The sequence below is a fragment of the Limulus polyphemus genome, unplaced genomic scaffold (assembly GCF_000517525.1).
Source record: "Limulus polyphemus unplaced genomic scaffold, Limulus_polyphemus-2.1.2 Scaffold11, whole genome shotgun sequence".
In the NCBI taxonomy this organism is placed as follows: domain Eukaryota; kingdom Metazoa; phylum Arthropoda; class Merostomata; order Xiphosura; family Limulidae; genus Limulus; species Limulus polyphemus.
In genome coordinates, this window is record NW_013665621.1 from 1,724,836 (window position 1) to 1,743,179 (window position 18,344).

Sequence of the window (18,344 nt, forward strand, 5' to 3'; positions counted from 1 at the left end):
TTCGACCATGTTTGGTGGGACGGAGATTCGAACCACCTGGCCATGCCGGACCCCTCTAGTGAGAAATTAAAAACCAGGATCGGCTGCACTAGAACCTTTGGAGACTTCTGACCTGGCCGTTCTAACCCGCGTGTTACGTAAAATGCATTGCTGTTCAGGTTGAACTTAACGATATCAGTTAGGTTTAATTTCACTTGATTTTTTTTCTTTACTTGATACTAAAAAGAAAAATAGTAGGAAATCAAGAAGTAAGCTTACGGTATGAAAAATTGCGACTTTGAGTTGAGTTACGTATTATAATAATAAATCTTTAAAGAAAAAGTATTTTACAACACGAATTTATGCGCTCTCTAAATTAATTGCAGATTTATGAACAGCGTACAATAAAGTAATGTGTTACACAAAATAGTTATTGAAGGTAGAGCTCACTAAAACGTGCTAGGAAAACACGTGATTATATGAATAGCGATGTGGGTTAAGTAATCAGCACCTGGTATTAGCTTCCTTTAGGACACATGTTCTTTGAGTCCACTTGAGACGTAAGTGCTGTGCAGGCTAAGTTTCACATGGTTCTTATTTACATTACATATCATATAAGTTATTTTTGAAGGTCGTGATCAGTCTGTTAACTATGAATCCCTTAATACTGTCGAGTTCTTCCCCTAAACAAATGTTCTTGTTCCCGGAAAAGAGTAATCTAACCGTCTGCTAGCGGAAACGAAACGTCTGGATGCAGGAAGTCTCTCGATTACACTATCGCTATGGTATTTAATAGCACTGCAAATGTCGGTTGATAAATCAATGACGTAACAATTCATGTAGGTTGTTTAGGTGAAATCAATTAGATTCGTGCATTACTCCCATCCTGATGAATAATTTGCTTTATTTTTCCTTTATAATTTATCCAGACTTGATAAGCAAACTTCGTTTAGCTAAAGGGAAGAATAAACCATTCAAATTTTAAACATTTTTTCAACCGTGACGGCTGTTTAAAAAAATGTTGACGTTGTTCTTTATAAAGAATTCTTCTGGTAAAAATTCACGCTTCAAGCTCCGCAGGTTTGTGCATAATTAAAAACAAAAAACAAAAACTCGTATTCTTCTCATTGATTAGATGTGTTTACTAACGTATTTTGTATTTTCATAGTTGTTTGCTTATTTATTATTTGTCTTCTTCTCAAAGCCATGCCCATGTATTTTATCTAATTTCTGTTGTATTTATTGTGCAGACTTAATTTCTTTCTTGTATTGTTGTGTCTTGTGCTTTATGTGTCGTAGGGCTCGTGAGCTGTTGTATTATGTATGGAATAAGAGGTGTGAAGTGCTGTTTGGCTGTGTTTATGATTAGTGTGATGAAGTCTTCTTGAGAGTTTGATATTGTGTAGTGAAGTCACAAAATGTTTTAGAACAGCTTCAAGGATTGGGTTTGATATTTGTTCTTAACTGTTTTGTTCTTGTGGTTGTTGTGTTATATTTACTGTGGTTTGTGTCTTTGTTTGCTTCATTTGTTTGTGCGTTTCATGATTCTGTATTTTAGGGAGGTGATTTGTTTTAAGAGATTGTAGTTGAAGTGCGCGGTAGTGAGAGAGGTCGAGAGGTCATGTCCGGAAGAAGAATGAAGTTGGCAAAACCAAGGCCATCCAGATCCATCGACGAGAAGATTGACAAAGATAAAATACTCTAACAAACGGGCCTTAACAGGGCCGGGCTGGGATCTATAAATTGAATGTTATAAATTTAGGTGGGGGAAAACGTGAAAACCACAAGAATATAATCTGTATTAAGAAGTACAGGCTCTTTTATATGTCGTAGCAAAGACAAAAGACACAAGGGCGTCAGGAGGTGACAGGATTATAGGTAAAGGTCAAGTGTATGAACGATGAATAGACCTTGCTAAATACAGCTGATATTGCTAGGGCTATTATCACTGTTTAGCGAGAGATCGTTTGCTTTGATGATTTTTATAATTCTTAAACAGGTTTGGTTGGTGTTAGGAGAAGAATTTCATTCGAAAGTATTTTGTGACCTGTTTCCTATTGATGATATGTTAAAGCGGATATCTGGAATTCACCTATACGCATGTGATATTGGCTTTCTTTGTGTCTTCTTTCCAAGGAACGTGACATTTGTCGTATGTATTTATTTTTATATTCTCATGGGATACTACATGTATGCCTTGTTTTTTGTTTCCGAATAGTGATTCTTTCGAGTTAGGTAATTAGGTGTTAATCTTATGTGAAAATAGTATGTTCCACCATTATTAAAATTCTTCTCTATACGCATAAATCGTTGTTTGTCTACTTATTGATTCTGTCGGGTTAGGTGTTAATCTTATGTGAAAATAGTATGTTCCACCATTATTAAAATTCTTCTCTATACGCATAAATCGTTGTTTGTCTACTTGTTATTAAGCTATGTTGTTAAAATGGTGAAATGGTGTATTAAAAACCTTTACTTTGTTATAAACGAACGCCTATTATCTTGCCCATAGTAATTGTAATATTGTATGGTGTTTCTCACACCTCCAAATTGTGTTGGAGATGAGTATCCGGGAGTAGGAGAGAGAGAGGATGTTTCGGTGTTACGGGGATTCGAACCTGCGACCCTCAGATTGAGAGCCGAGTGCCCTAACCACCTGGCCATGCTGGGCCACGTCTTACTCATAAAGTATACTAATTGCAAGTTTTGCAAAAGACATGTGAACTATGATGGTGAATCTTGAAAAAAGAAAGATGTGTGAACCATGATGGTGAATTTTGAAAGAGAAAGATGTACGAACCATAATAGTTTTTTTTTTCAAGATTCAGATGTATCAACCATGATGATATATTTTGAAAAAGAAAAATGTGCGAACCATGATGGTGAACCTTGAAAAAAAAAACAGAAAAAATGTGCGACCATGATGGTGAATCTTGAAAAAAAAAGCAAAAGAAAAGACGAGTGAATCATGTTGGTGAATCTTTAAAAAACAAAGACGTGCGAATCATGTTGGTAAATCTTGAAAACGAAAGACGTGTAAATCATATCTGGTGAATTTACGCACTCTACTAAGTGTCATTTCATCTCACAAACAAGTTAACAGTAGCAGAGCTATAAATACATGGCAAAACAATGCTCAAAAGTATAGACAAAACGTTTGTTAGTTTGTTTCGGATATTACAGCAAAACTACAAAATGGATATGTTACGCTAATAGTCCCTAATTTTGAACTGATAAACTAGAGGAAAGGTAGTTAATGAACAGCACTCACCGCCAAGTCTTGGTTACTCTAATTGATTTGTAGGATTTGAGAGTCATTGTTATGACGCACCCGCGTCCCCAAAGTGCAGAACGCGATTTTGCCGCAACTGGACGCGGACCATAGAACCTCAGATCTACAGGTTTTCACGCTAATCACTAGGCCACGCTTGGCCTAGACAAAATGTGAAAGCTTAATAACTAGAATCATCCAGATACTTTTTGTAAATGTGTCAACATTTACTACGGATTATTGAAATTCATTTACTAAACTTTTATTTCAAATTATATACGACAAACTTCAATTTAATATACAGCTTGACCCTCGGTGTCAGGTGGTAGACATGAGAGCTTATAACGGTGAAATTCGAGGTTCAGTCCCTGAGAGGGGTACGCTCAGATTAGAACAAACGATATTGCACGTCTCATTGCACCTAATATACGGTAATATATATTTACTATATGTATAATTACTGCACACAGTTTATGTTACCTACTCTCACTACGAGTTGAACTACAATACCCACTGTATGTCGCACCATTATACAGCTCACTGCACTACATGAATAATTACTGCGCCAATGTGTTCGACATACATTGAGAATAACGGTTCGACATACATTGAGTATAGTAGTACGACACGTAATGAAAATAGGTGACACCGTTATTCTCAATGTATTCGTACTTTTATACTCCATGTATGTCGGACCATTATACTCAATGTATGTCGTTATATTCAATACGTATCACTAAATTCACTTTGTGCTGCTCTACTACATCAAAATGCTTTATTCAAAACAATTAAGGGATCTTTTAAAGGCTGTTATTAAGTAACCTCAGTGACACCCTGAGATTATTTGGATTTAAAAACAAAAAAGAGCCAAGACTGGTCACATGAACTGATTTGTACCTGGATACTCTTGTAGTCTGCTCATTTGGTACTGCAGACTGTGCAACCATATAAACGATAGGAAAGCATTTCTTAATAAGGCTTATGACCAAGTCGGACACTAATGCAAGTCGTACCCCGATGTGGTATGCTTAGAACGAGTGAGTCAATGAGTTGTTATGGTAACGTGGCCATTTTTCCATCGGAGATGCTTCGTTTTCGTTAACGTTGCTTGGAAGCAAGTCACGTTGCTCCAAGCTCCTTCCCAGAACAACCCATGCAGAACATGGGTTTGTTCCTTCCCAGAACAAACCAAGGTTTAAGTTCAGTGAAATATATTCGATACTCTCTTCTAAAGGTCGTGGGTTTGAATCCCCGTCCCACCAAACATGCTCGCCCTTTCAGCCGTGGGGGGCGTTATAATGTGACGGTCAATCCCACTATTCGTTGGTAAAAGAGTAGCCCAAGAGTTGGCGGTGGGTGGTGATGACTAGTTGCCTTCCCTCTAGTCTTACACTGCTAAATTAGGGACGGCTAGCGCGGATAGCCCCCGTGAAGCTTTGCGCGAAATTCAAAAACAAACAAACAAACAAACTGACTACGGTATGAAGAGGATTCGTATGTGAACAACACATTCGCCGATTTGACATTTGGCTAAACCACATGCTGTTGACACCACTCAAACTGATTGTTTCATGGCGATAGGTTAGAAGAACGCACACTATTGGTTGTCTGGCATAAAGGCCAGCGTTATGAAGCCTGTTTATTTATTAATCTATTGGTTTAGTTTACTCACTTATCCGTTTATTAATCTCATCAACCTTTCAGCCCTTTCAACTCATCTACAATTCAGCCCCTTATTTTACAATTTTTTACAAATCAGACTCATATCACCTCTTATCCACGAGCGGGGCGATGGAAGCCCCCCTCCCCCCGATGATTTATTATTACATCGAAATAACTGCCAGAAACACACTTGTTTCTGACTCTTCGTGTGTTGACTTGCCGTCCAGTCGCTGCTATGAGCTGTTGATTCATTTGAGAAAATCTCGAGTTGTTGACAATGGATGACCCTGTCCAGGCATCCAGGCAATTCTGATAGCGGACCCACATCCTACTAGTTTTATTTTATGAGATTTGTAGCCACAAACATATGTTTATGTTTGTAGTCACTCTTCACCAACTTTTTGTTTGACTGGCTTCGGGGTCATGTGCAGGAATTTAATTTTGACCACTACAGAGGGGGAAGGGCACTTTAAATAGCCCCCCAGTGACCCAGCGGTAAGTCTGTGGACATACAACGCTAGAATCCGGGTTTCGATACCCGTGGTGGACAGAGCGCAGATAGCCCATTGTGCAGCTTTGTGCTTAATTACAAACAAACAAACAAGCACGTTAAACAATCACACACACAAATACATCTATCTATGTATATACCTACAAACCATATCAACAAACGCACGCTTACCAAAATGAGCAAGTTCATATGTAGAAAGTTACTGGGGGGCACGGGTCCCTGTTTGCTTCCCCTCTTCTGCACGGCCCTGGCCGGCATCTAGCCGATTTATTCTCTGCATCTCTAGAAATGTCCAAATGCAATAGTTCGAGACCTGATATGTTTCACTGTCAATCTTTATCTCTTTATCCATACACCAATGTTGTTCCAAGTGCTAACTGAGTACATGTAATGTGTTTCCTTCACTTGTAAATACAACCGAAATGTACATATCAGATCGTGTGACAGAATACCTGATATTTGTTGTGGATAGATGTTGATTTACAAGTACCAGTGATATCCTTCGACAACAGTAGTTATGCCTTAGTATAGTCAGATTATAGAGAACTTTGATTATCTCCAACTGTTTTGTACAGTATTTATAACACTGTACACTAACATAATGTAAAACTTCTCTTTATGCAATGCTTTTTTTTCACTCCCTAAGTCAACTACCACATTCAACGTACGTCGACTTAAACTCACTGTATGCCGATTTACTACATTTAAACTCACTGTATGCCGAATTACTACACTTAATGTATGTCGATTTAAATTCATTGTATGACGATTTACTACATTTAATGTATGTCGACTTAAACTCACTGTTCCCGAATCACTACACTTAATGTATGTCGACTTAAACTCACTGTATGCCGAATTACTACACTTAATGTACGTCGACTTAAACTCACTGTATGCCGAATTACTACACTTAATGTATGTCGACTTAAATTCACTGTTCCAGAATCACTACACTTAATGTATGTCGACTTAAACTCACTGTATGCCGAATTACTACACTTAATGTATGTCGACTTAAACTCACAGTATGACGAATTACTACATGTAATGTATGTCGACGTAAACTCATTATATGTTGAGCTATTAAACTCAATACACATCGACCTTATACTAACGATAAGTTAGTGTAACTTATAACTTCACTATATACTAACTGCCTTTAAGCTAAGTGTAGTTTAAACTACATCCAAATCAAGTTTCAAGGTTCTTAGAATATTTTACCTAGACAAAGGGAAAGAGTTGACAAAGGATTGAGCCATACTTACCTTACACGAATTATAAATATCATATGATCTTATCATCTCTTTAACTTATAAGTACAGTAATTAAAGCAATTCAAAATACTGTTGACCCTATTTTGTACGTAGCATTCCACTGGATAATAGGAAATTAGACTAAAAATGTGTAACATTATTCGAAGATATTATTAGTAGTGTGAGTTGTTAAAAATGGCTTACTAGCAAGTGTTAGCGAGTTAGCTGGTTTAGTACTCTTCTGGTCTGTGAGGGGTCTCGAAATCGAATTCGAGTCGAGGAATAAAAATAGATGAAATTACACAGCAAATCTGTAGCCTAATCCGAAGATGAGCCTTGTTCGTGAGAGGGGGAGGATGTGAAAGTTTGGGTTGTTAAATAGTGTCTTACTGGTAACTGCTTAGTTGGTAGAACAGTTGCTTGTAGTGCGAGTGGTCCCGGGTTCAAATCTTGCACGCGATAGACATGAAAACTGTAACCTGTAATTATAACATCTTGAAATCTTTTCCGTGTCATTTACATCCGGTTTTTTAAAGCTCCAACAGTGTTTGGTTGTACATAACAGACCGGCCCAGCATGGCCAGGTGGTTAGGGGGCTCGACTCGCAACCTGCGGGTCGCGGGTTTAAATCTCCATCCCACCAAACATGCTCGCCCTTTCAGCCGTGGGTGCGTTATAATGTGACGGTCAATCCCACTAAAGAGTAAAAGAGTAGCCCAAGAGTTGGCGGTGGGTGGTGATGACTACCTGCCTTCCCTCTAATCTTACACTGCTAAATTAGGGATGGCTAGCGCAGATAGCCCTCGCGTAGCTTTGCGCGAAATTCAAAACAAACAAATCTAACGACCAGAATTAAACTTAGCTTATTTATAATTTAGAAATACTCAGAAAATACAATAAGTTTTCTAACGACCAGAATTAAACTTAGCTTATTTGTTATTTAGAAATACTCAGAAAATAAAATCAGTTAGTTGCGATTAAGATTAAATTAATTTATTACATAGACTCAGAAAATACAATACGTCTAGCAACGACTAAGATGAAACTTATTTATTATTTACACAGACTCTGAAAATAGAATCGGTCTTGTCAGGACTAGAATTAAAATAAATTTATTTATTATACAACGAACCAGAAAATACAATCCCATGCAAATGAATTTATGAATCAGGTTCTTAATCCCACTCCGTTTATTCCCACAAGCCACTCCTTAAACCACAAACGGAAATACCACTTTACATGCAGCCCTTCCTTTTAACATTTTTTAAAATCACATTTACAACATGAAGTATTGATTTCCAGAAAACGCAGCGCAACATAGTTCAGAGAATGAAAACAGGATAACGTCATCAAACAAATATTTGTTTTAAAACCTCCTTCTCATAGACAAGAAATACGTTTAGAAGGTTATGAAATCAGTTCGGCACGGGAAGGTAAAATTATGCGTTGCTTAAAGGAATAGTTTTTAAATCTCACTTTAATTTAAAAAATGTAATAAGAAGAAACTAGTTTTATAATTCTCTGATTTTTGAACGCAAAAGTAGAAATATATATATATATATATGAAGAGTTTTACCTATAATCTACGTAGACGGTTTGTTTATACAGTAAACTGGTAATGTCTGAAAGGTAATAACGCTTAAAATCGGGTTTCGATACCTGCAATGGGCACAGCACAGATAACTTATTGTGTAGCTTTGTGCTTAATAACATATATATATATATATATATGTATGTGACTGCTATTTTGCAGATTATGATCATGTACAGAAGACGTGAACACATAAAAATCACTTGTACTTACTGCTCATAGGTGCCTGTCACTGAACTTTCGTTTCTAGATGCACATGCAAACCTTAAAACGACATAGCTAACATGTTGACCGGGATAAATAGATCGCATATCAAACTTCTGTGTGGCCAAACATGGTTAATGCTCCCTGCATCAACGCCAACGGTCTTTATCCTCGTTTCTAACCAAATAGGACTGAATTTATTTCTGCGGTCAATGACCCGGGCCGAGAAAACACCAGACAAGTGAAGAAGTCTAAATCAAGGCCAAGGCAAGTCAAGGACCTACAATCGAGTCTTCTTGTTTTTTGTATAAGCTGAAACGCCTGGGAGAAGTTTACTGCTCTGACGTATTTGAAGGAATCTGGAGCAGAGGGAAATGATCTCGCAACTCGTCTTGCTCGAACAAAAAAAGATGAAAACCGGAACTTGTGAGGTTTAGCTTGTGGCATAAAAACGCATCGTGTAACTAGTGCAATGCATACTAATGTTCAAAACTTTGCCTCTAAATGGTGCGGAGGGCGATGTCCTTGTCTTTTCAAACATCACGTGACTCGAAAGAATTACTCAGTTCCTACTAGATTTATTTACAAAATTCTAAGCCATTAAAAAACATGAAAAAGTCTGTGCAGGCTTACTTCACAGGACTCAAAATCCCTCTTCAACAGTACAATAAAACTTTTGTTGAATGAATGTCTCACTATATACGTGCTACTGTTTTACAGCTTTTGCATCAATTTCATGCAAATATTCTTTACTTAAGCTTCAGTGACTAAATAGTCCTGAAGCATAATTTAAGTTGTAAAAGACCCGTCGTAAGACTGCCATATCTAAAGCACACTCTTCCTCAGTTATGTCTCTTCATAAGCCATCTAGTGTACGAAGACGAAGGTTTTCCAACGCTTTTGTAATCAGTTCGATCGTATATAAATCTATAGGAGCTTCGCACGATGAGTTGATTGGTACATGTCTGTCAGCTTGAACATTTGAGTTCCATGACACAGAGTTACACTTTAAAAAAGTACATTTAAAATAAAGGTAGACCCTGCCGTTCTTATGTTTATGCTTTGTTTTGTTTTTTTTTGCTGTTACTCGGTTGATTCCATCTATAGAAGAGCCATCGTCGTTCAAGTCTTTGAAATAGAAAGATTACCAAGTACATTCGGTTAGAGCATTCTAGCGCGAAGAATATAAATTTTATTTATAATAAAATTTATAAGAACATAGGAGTGAAATAAATAAGAATGTAAAAATATGTCGACTATACAACGCTTGTCGACTATACAACCCTTGCTATAACAAGTGGCAGTCGCACTATACTACGGCTCATCAGGTCGTCTTATATATGACGATTTATTTATATCCTATTTATATCCTCAATTAATTAAACAACAACAATTTCGGTGTGAAGTAAGATTTACTTCTTCGGAAGAGATCGCAGAGTATCAGGTTACGATTATCGCTTCAATGTTGTTTATTCTGATTTTTATCAACCCAAGAAGTTTTTTTGTTTTTTTGCAATGTCACACCATCATTCTAGCTTTGTTGCTGATTTTCTGTTTAAATTATGGCATCCTCACATTTCAATTGAATTGGCATCAGTGTCTGCACTATACGAATATAATGATGAACCCAAACAATTGTTGTTAAAGAAAAAGCCACACTTTCTGTTTAATACCTGTTGTATAGCACAACACCTTCTGCATCAGCAATGTATTTGTAATGTCTATCCACGAGGGGAGTACAATCGCACATTAAGCACAGTCCACGTGAAAACTTGCAGTAGTTATCAGACAAAGTACCACCCCTTATTGTGAAGTGGCACTAGAGAAGAAATAAGCACTGTAAATAAAATAATAACAAAAGGGATCTGGGTCACCCATGGATGAAGATGTGTCAGTAGTTTCAGCCTTACTGGCCACCTAGGAAACTCTCCACCCACAAGTATTTTACACCGGAAGAAAGATTAATTATTCGAACTCAATATTGTTACGGTTCTAATCCATACGCTAGCCATGCACAGCAAGGTGAATACTAGTCGCGTTGGTCACGCCTTTTATCGTTTGTTGAGTGAAAAAAATATTATATATATATCATTCTAATTAGAAATGATTCCTGGCTGGTGGAAAATATTTTGTTAACAATCATATTACTTTACTTAAAAATTACCTTTTGCTGAGAATTGTTAACAACACTTTTCCAAGTCGCAGGATACATAACTACATTTTTAACGCAATTACTAAATAGAATACAGTGATTTTGCTACGGTTTAAATACTTGCGAGTAAGTAAAGTAACGTTTCGAATGCTGGTGTAGGATATTTTGGGGATATTCATTTAGTGAAACGGGAATTTCCTGGGTGAAAGTGATAAAAATAAGACACTAAACAAAACAAGAAAGGAAAAACTCTAGTAAAACTCGGTATGGCAAAAAGTAAATTGTGCAGATAAAGTATAGGTTGTTTTCAACAAGGGCTGAGTAAACCAATGGTTTTATAGTTTTAGAAGGTACTCCATTTTATGCGTGTTTTAATTCGCAGATCTTCCAGATATAGTTAAAATCCAGTTTCTATACCCTTGGTGGGCAGTTTACAGATGGTCTGTTGTGTTAGAAAGGATTATTATATGTTAACATCGAACACGGTATACGCCGAAAGAGCATTTGGTAATAATGGCATGGATAAAAACGATACTATAAAATTTGCAGTAGTAATAATACAACGTTCTAAAATATTATGTAAATGTTAAAAACATGTTATTTGGCTCTATTCCTTTTTTAATTTTTGGGAACAAATTGTGCAACTTTTCCCGCATTTTGCGTTACTGTTGGTGCCATTTTGTTACCTGGGATTTCACATGAATACTTTCTAAAATCTGAAACTCACAAATGAAGAAGGTATACTGATTTATTTAGGCCTACGACTTCGAAGTATCTTTCTAACCTCTAACACAATTTGTTTCATTAGACTAAAAGCTTTAAATTATTGAACATTTGCCTCTAGCACAGATTTATAGTACCAGAAATATAAATCTTTTGGGACGGAATTTCAGTCATGAATGAAATAAAGTCCTAACAAATTCACAGCTTTAAAAAGTAATTATAATAATAAATTTTAGTTTAACAAATGTTAACGCTCTTTAAAAGCAAAGAGAAAATTAGAATTCTGCATGGTCTCACGTTTCCTATACAAATAACTCAAATTTTAATAGCTTACAATGTTTATAAGTCGTATCGTTTTTGAACAACATCATACCGACTTTGTTTTGAAAAATATTAATAGCTCAGTGACTTTTAATCCATTTCAATAGTGTTTGTTTGTTTATTCAATCAATTTCGCGTAAAACAAACTCAGGTGCTATCTGAACTAGCCGTCCATAATTTAAAAGTGATACAGTAGAAGAAAGGCAGGTGATGGACATCATCCACCGCCAACTCTTGGGTTATTCTTTACCATTGAATAGTGGGATTGATCTTAACATATTAACGACCCCGTAAGATAAAGGACGGGCATATTTGGTGGTGGGATACGAACTTTCCGCAGGTTACGAGTCAAGCTCCCTAACTATCAGGCCATTCAAGGCTCATTTTCTGAAGTTAAGACTTTTTCTCGAAAAAATTAACAAAGAATGAAAAGTAACTTTCAAATAAAAAATTATGTTGCATATAGCTTCTCATAGATCCACTTTAGATGTCTTCCCCCCTCCCACTAGTAGCTCAGTTGTGAGTCTGAAGATTTAAACACTAAAAACTGGGTTTCGATACTCGTGTTGAACACATTACAGATAGCCCTTTGTATAGCTTTATGCTTAATAAAAAATAAACAAACAAAACAAATCATTTAGATGTATAAATATCTTTATCAGGTATATGAAGAGTTAAACACTTCAACATTCTAAGTTCCAAGGAATTACATTTTTCAATTAAGTAATATAAAAACTCGTCAGTTTCTTATACATCATTGTGAGTGATAAACTGATAATTCGAAATTTATTATGAAATCGTTTTGCAGCAGTTACTCTCACGACCTAATATATAAATAAACAAAGAAACTTAAACGATTTAAAGACAGATGTTCGGGGTTAAAATAGTAAAATAAAGCTTACTATTTACAACATTTTATTTATATTAAATGGTTTTCCAGCACATGTTTGTATGACATTATATTTATGGGATATATATATATAGACTGATCAAGTGATATGTTAGATGACTGCTTGAGCTTTATAACTGTAAAGATGTGATAATATAGTGGTTAGTCTTTAAGACAATGAATATGGAAGAAGTATCGATATTAAAGACATTTTCTTTGGATGACTGGATGATATATATCGCTATCTTCAGTCTGAAAATTGCTTTTCTCAAATGCAAACAGAATAACATAGTTTCAATAGTTTATGTAGCCAAAAACGATGGACAATGACTAACTGGAGACAAATGATGTACTTTTCTGTGCTTACATATATAAGAATATGAAGAAAATTACACGCAGCTCTTGGTTCTTCTTGTGATGTCGTGCCAATGCAAACGGCAGAGGCGATTAATGGTGTGGTAAACATTCTAGCTTGTGAGTTTGGTTCCTTGATTTCTTTAAACGGGTGATTAACGTTCATAAAGTATTCTAATGTTGTTGTCAGTTTTGTTTATTCCATAATGTCACAGTTCCACTAAGATGGAGCCAGGTGGTTAGGGCGGTCGACTCGCAATCTGAGGGTCACAGGTTCGAATCCCCGTTCCACCAAACATGTTCGCCCTTTCAGTCGTGGGGGCGTTATAATGCGACGGTCAAGCCCACTATTCGCTGGTAAAAGATAGCCTAAGAGTTGGCGGTGGGTGGTGATGAATATCTGCCTTCCCTCAGATCTTTTATTGCTAAGTTAGGGACGGCTAGCGCAGATAGCTCTCGTGTAGCTTTGCGCGAAATTCAAAACAAACCAAACAATTCACTAAGATAGATAATGACTCTTTCAACTCGATAATACAACCAGTTACTTTACTTGAAATGTCACAAATCTGTTCGAAAAGCATGACAATGGCTTTAGTCATCTTTCTTGGCTAGTATAATATTTGGATTTCAATTCAACTGAGCATATTATTTGGAACGAACATCAACATTCTATTCGCCATCACAATCCCCTGCACATATTTTGAATCACTTACAGGCCACACTTCTCGACGAATGGACTAGAGTCGAACAAGACACTCTCCAGCATCTTTATTAGTTTAGCCTGCGCCACGTTTGGGCTTTTATAGCATCAAAAAAGTGGTCCAACTTGATATTTGGTGGTAGTTATAATAAAATAATCATTTATCATAGCACTTACGAGGTTAACTGAATCTGACGGCCTGTTTGGAATAGTTGTTGTCTGAATGATTGTTTATGAAGATGTTATGTAATGATAAGATAGAAGAAGGAGTAGCGCTACTGTGACTCTACAGTTTTGCCCAAATCTGAGACAGTATCGCAGTCATTCCAAATGCTGGAATACTACTATTCTAATGTTTTCGAACATATGTGCAAATATTGTAAATATTATTACATTACATCAAAAGCAGCGGCTCCATATCTGTTTTAGATATAGAGAAATAAGCAGTTAAAAATGATAAAGTTATTATTATTATTATCCTTGTTGAAGAGGCAAGATATATATATATATATAGTAAACAAGAGATTGAGGAAAACAAGACAAGTGTACGTTCCACAAATACATAATTTATTAATTTTGAGGAAAACAAGACAAGTGTACGTTTCACAAATACACCATTTATTAGATTGAGAAAAACAAGACAATTGTACGTTTCACAAATACATCATTTATTAATTTGAGGAAAACAAGACAATGGTACGTTTCACAAATACACCATTTATTACGACCATGGGTTTGCCAGTAAAGACATTATGGAAAGATATATATATATATATATAGTAAAGAAAGGGATTGAGGAAAACAAGACAATGGTACGTTTCACAAATACACCATTTATTACGACCATGAGTTTGCCAGTAAAGACGTTATGGAAAGATATATATATATATATATTAAACAAAGGGATTGAGAAAAACAAGACAATTGTACGTTTCACAAATACATCATTTATTAGATTGAGGAAAACAAGACAATTGTATGATGTCTTTATTTGTTTTTCTTCAATTCTGTACTTATGGAGTTTCACCAAGTACGGACGGTTTCATGTATCAGTTATATAAACAAAGGAAGACCGGCACGAAAAAAAAAAAAACACTAATGAATATTAATCTGAACTGGGGATTAGTGATAATTGTAGCACATATATTAATATATTCCTGGCAGTTTTAATAGTGAGTTGCTTTCCACGGTCACTTGGTTAAAGCTCACGTCTAGCGCAGAGTTCTAAGACGTTGAATCCGTGTTGGTAAATTCTTTGACAACAAAGGTTCGAATTCCACTGCAGGTAGAACCTTATGAGTACTTAAGTTTTAAGTAGCACGCTAGTGGTATGTCTGCGGATTTATACCACTAGAAACCGGGTTTCGATACCCGTGGAGGGCAGAGCATCGTATAGCCCTTTATGCTTACTAACAAACAACAATAGCAAGTTTTAAGTAATATACCATATTTTTGATATCTTTATACGGCTAACCTCTTTATTCTAGCTTGGATATTTTTGTGCATATAAAATGCTTTGATGCTTATCTAATCAACACAAAATTGAAATAAGATAAAGCAAGAGATAAAGTGATAGAGCTTATTTGACCGTTACAGTTTCTTTGTCATAAAGTTTTCGTAGTTAGCTGGATCTGAAGGCCTGTTGGAAATTTAAAAAAAGTATCTGGTTCTCGAATTTTGTAATCGTAAGAGCTCAGTCCTAAGCTCTATCGTTTAACAAATCAAATGCATTTGACGATTAATCTTTTGAATATGACCAGGTGACGTAAATGTTCAAGGCCATGATAGCTGTCGGCGTCACCTAGTGGCTTTTGTGAGAAGAACCATACACTCTTACCATTAAACGATTACGTTACAGACTACGCAATACTATACAAAAATTACCATCGTTACGAAACAGCACACATATATGGTCTCAAGGTAAAGAAGCCTCTTCAGTTCTAAGATAAAGTTCTTGCACTCGGTGAAGTATTAAATATCAGCACAGGTTTTGCGGAATCTCTAGAAGTGGGCTATAAATGGTTAGATACTTTATCTGGGTATCAGTTTTCAGCACAGTGCACTTCCTCATACAAGTACAGAAGGTATAGTTTAACCTGCCAACGTCAATAAAATGTCTGCGTAACGAAAAGCCTTATGAAGAGCAGTTATCTTAAACGTTGTAAAAAATGAAATAAAAACGAATAATTAAATACTGGTTGTATAGTTTTGTATATAATAGAACTTTCTCGTGCAGCAATTTATTCTTTTGATGGATATTTGATTTTATCGTGAGCGAAATGGTTGAAAAGCTTTCATTGATTTCAATTGATAACTGAATTATATTTTTTCAATTGTGCGACTCCAAAAAAATGTGACATACTGATTATAAATTCCATGATAGCTGTCTGGTATACTTTATTCTCGAGATATCTATAATTGGAAACCACCTTGTAAAGTCCTATACCTGTACTTGTTCCTATATTACAATGTACTAATATCTTGTTTCATTTTCTAGTACCCCGGTGAGTCAGTGGTAAGTTTACGGACATACAACGTTAAATCCAGGGTTCAGCTCCCCGCAGTGGATAAAGCGCATATAGCCCATGTGTAGTTTTCTGTTACAACACAACCACAACAACAACATATTTTCTATATCGTTATACATTTTACAAAATGTTTTTGTGCCTAAACTACAACAGGTGTAAAAAGGAAAAAAAGAAGCAAAAACAAACTATTTGGTGTGCATTGTTTACATTACGTTTCAGTGGTAGTGTATTCAGGTCACAGCATTAATACTGAATTGTACTTCGATATATATTTTTAGTGTGATTACTTCAGGCTGTATTTAGCTTGTGCTTCAATATTTTCGATCAAAACGTGTAAAGTTTGATATTTGGTAACTTCAACGGGAAATGACAGCTAACGCGACACACGTGATAAACGGTCAGATCAGAGATCACAATGTTCAGGCATAGCGATCCGTAATTTAGAACTGCTTGCCAGAGGGGAGATAACCAGTCAGCAGCGCTCGCCGCATATACGTTTTCTCTTAACGAAATAGCAGAATAGACTGTGGACGCTTATAATACCCTCACAGTTGAACCAGCGGATGATTCAAGTCGCAGATAAACTTCTCTGAGCTAAATTGCTCGAACTTAAGAGTTTCTGTATAGAGACTCTCCTACCCCACGTCCTATACAATTATGCTAGTGTTTCGCGGTATCTAAGTGTAAATGTTATCGTATTTCCTGCATCATACACAGTCCGAACTTAAATGTCAAAGTTTCACATTGAGCGAACAGATAAAGTGGTTATTGAAACACAAACACACACGTTGTTTAACAAGCATAGATAACCATCTAACTACCAAAAAGAAGTCTTTATGAGAGTTGATATAACCTGATTTCGCTCTGACGACACATCCTCAACTTTTGTTTTTTAAATATCTCAAATTAAAGTAGATAGTTTCGCATGCATACTGCATGTATTACTAACTATCTAGCGATTTTCAAATCATTAAGGATAACCGTTTCGCTTTGACGACATACCCTCAACTTTTGTTTTTTAAATATCTCAAATTAAAGTAAATAGTTTCGCATGCATACTGCATGTATTACTAACTGTCTAGCGATTTTCAAATCATTAAGGATAACCGTTTCGCTTTGACGCCATATCCTCAACTTTTGTTTTTTAAATATCTCAAATTAAAGTAAATAGTTTCGCATGCATACTGCATGTATTACTAACTGTCTAGCGATTTTCGCATACTACATGTATTACTGTCTAGCGATTTTTAAATCATTAAAGATAACCGATTAATAATTCCTTGAAACTTTCATTCAATAAAGCATGGTTTCTTCTCGTTCTCATTTTATCTGTTTATTTAAGTCGTGCTAACCGAACGTATTTTAAAACAACATGAACCTATCCCTGTGACACAAATTGGTTCTGTATTATACTGCTAAAAACAAAACATGCTCTTTGGTGAAACTACACGTGTACACACAGATTTTATGTTATACATTAGAACAGTGTTTCGCAAACGGTGGGTCGCGATCACTTTGAGGGTGGTGAGCAGGTTTCCAGGGGGATCACGAGCTGTCTGCGCTGAGTCCAAATTATTTTATTTTATTATTATTATTTTTGTGGTCTTCGCGGTGTCTGAGACGTGCACATATCACCTTTGTTACGAACTATGAATTTTTCATCATAGTAGAGGTAATGGAGGGAGGGGGATCGCGATGACCACAGCTCGGACTTAAGGGGTCGTTTAGCAAATCCAGATGAGAAACACTGCATTAGAAAGTACTATTGACCTTTAAACTAATTTTATCCTACATTTTCACAAACAGATAGATAAACAATCTACTGATGAATATTGTATGTATATGTGTGTGTTTACTCCGTTTTTAAGAATAACAAAAGCTATTGGCTGTAAACGTAGTCGATAGTGGCTACACGTATTATCCTTATAATGCTCACTTCGTAAGCCCGTAGGAAACAAATATTTTTTATATTAACAATGAACCTTCTATTTTACACGCTTATATTCTTATAACCAATTCGCCCCCCCCCCCAGTGGTACAGCACTATGTCTGCGGACTTACAATGCTAGAAACCGGGTTTCGATACCCGTGGTGGGCAGAGCACAGATAGCCCATTGTGCAGCTTTGTGCTTAACAACAAATAAACAAATTATAAGCAATTCTGCGCCAAAACATTTAATTTATCGCCCCCCGATTTAACGCA

At 36.1% G+C, this 18,344-nt stretch overlaps 1 protein-coding gene across 3 annotated transcripts in view; it reads right to left on the reverse strand.

Moving 5' to 3' along the window:
* Positions 1–18,344, reverse strand: part of LOC106478666 (ETS domain-containing protein Elk-3-like) — a 64,771-nt gene that overhangs the window by 42,515 nt on the left and 3,912 nt on the right. The window contains exon 2 of one of the 3 annotated variants that reach the window (XM_022382347.1): positions 5,595–5,705. The exons of the other annotated variants lie outside the window; for them this stretch is intronic. The gene's annotated coding sequence lies outside the window, so the exon portion shown is untranslated. The remainder of the gene's footprint in view (positions 1–5,594; positions 5,706–18,344) is intronic. 3 annotated transcript variants of the gene reach the window in all.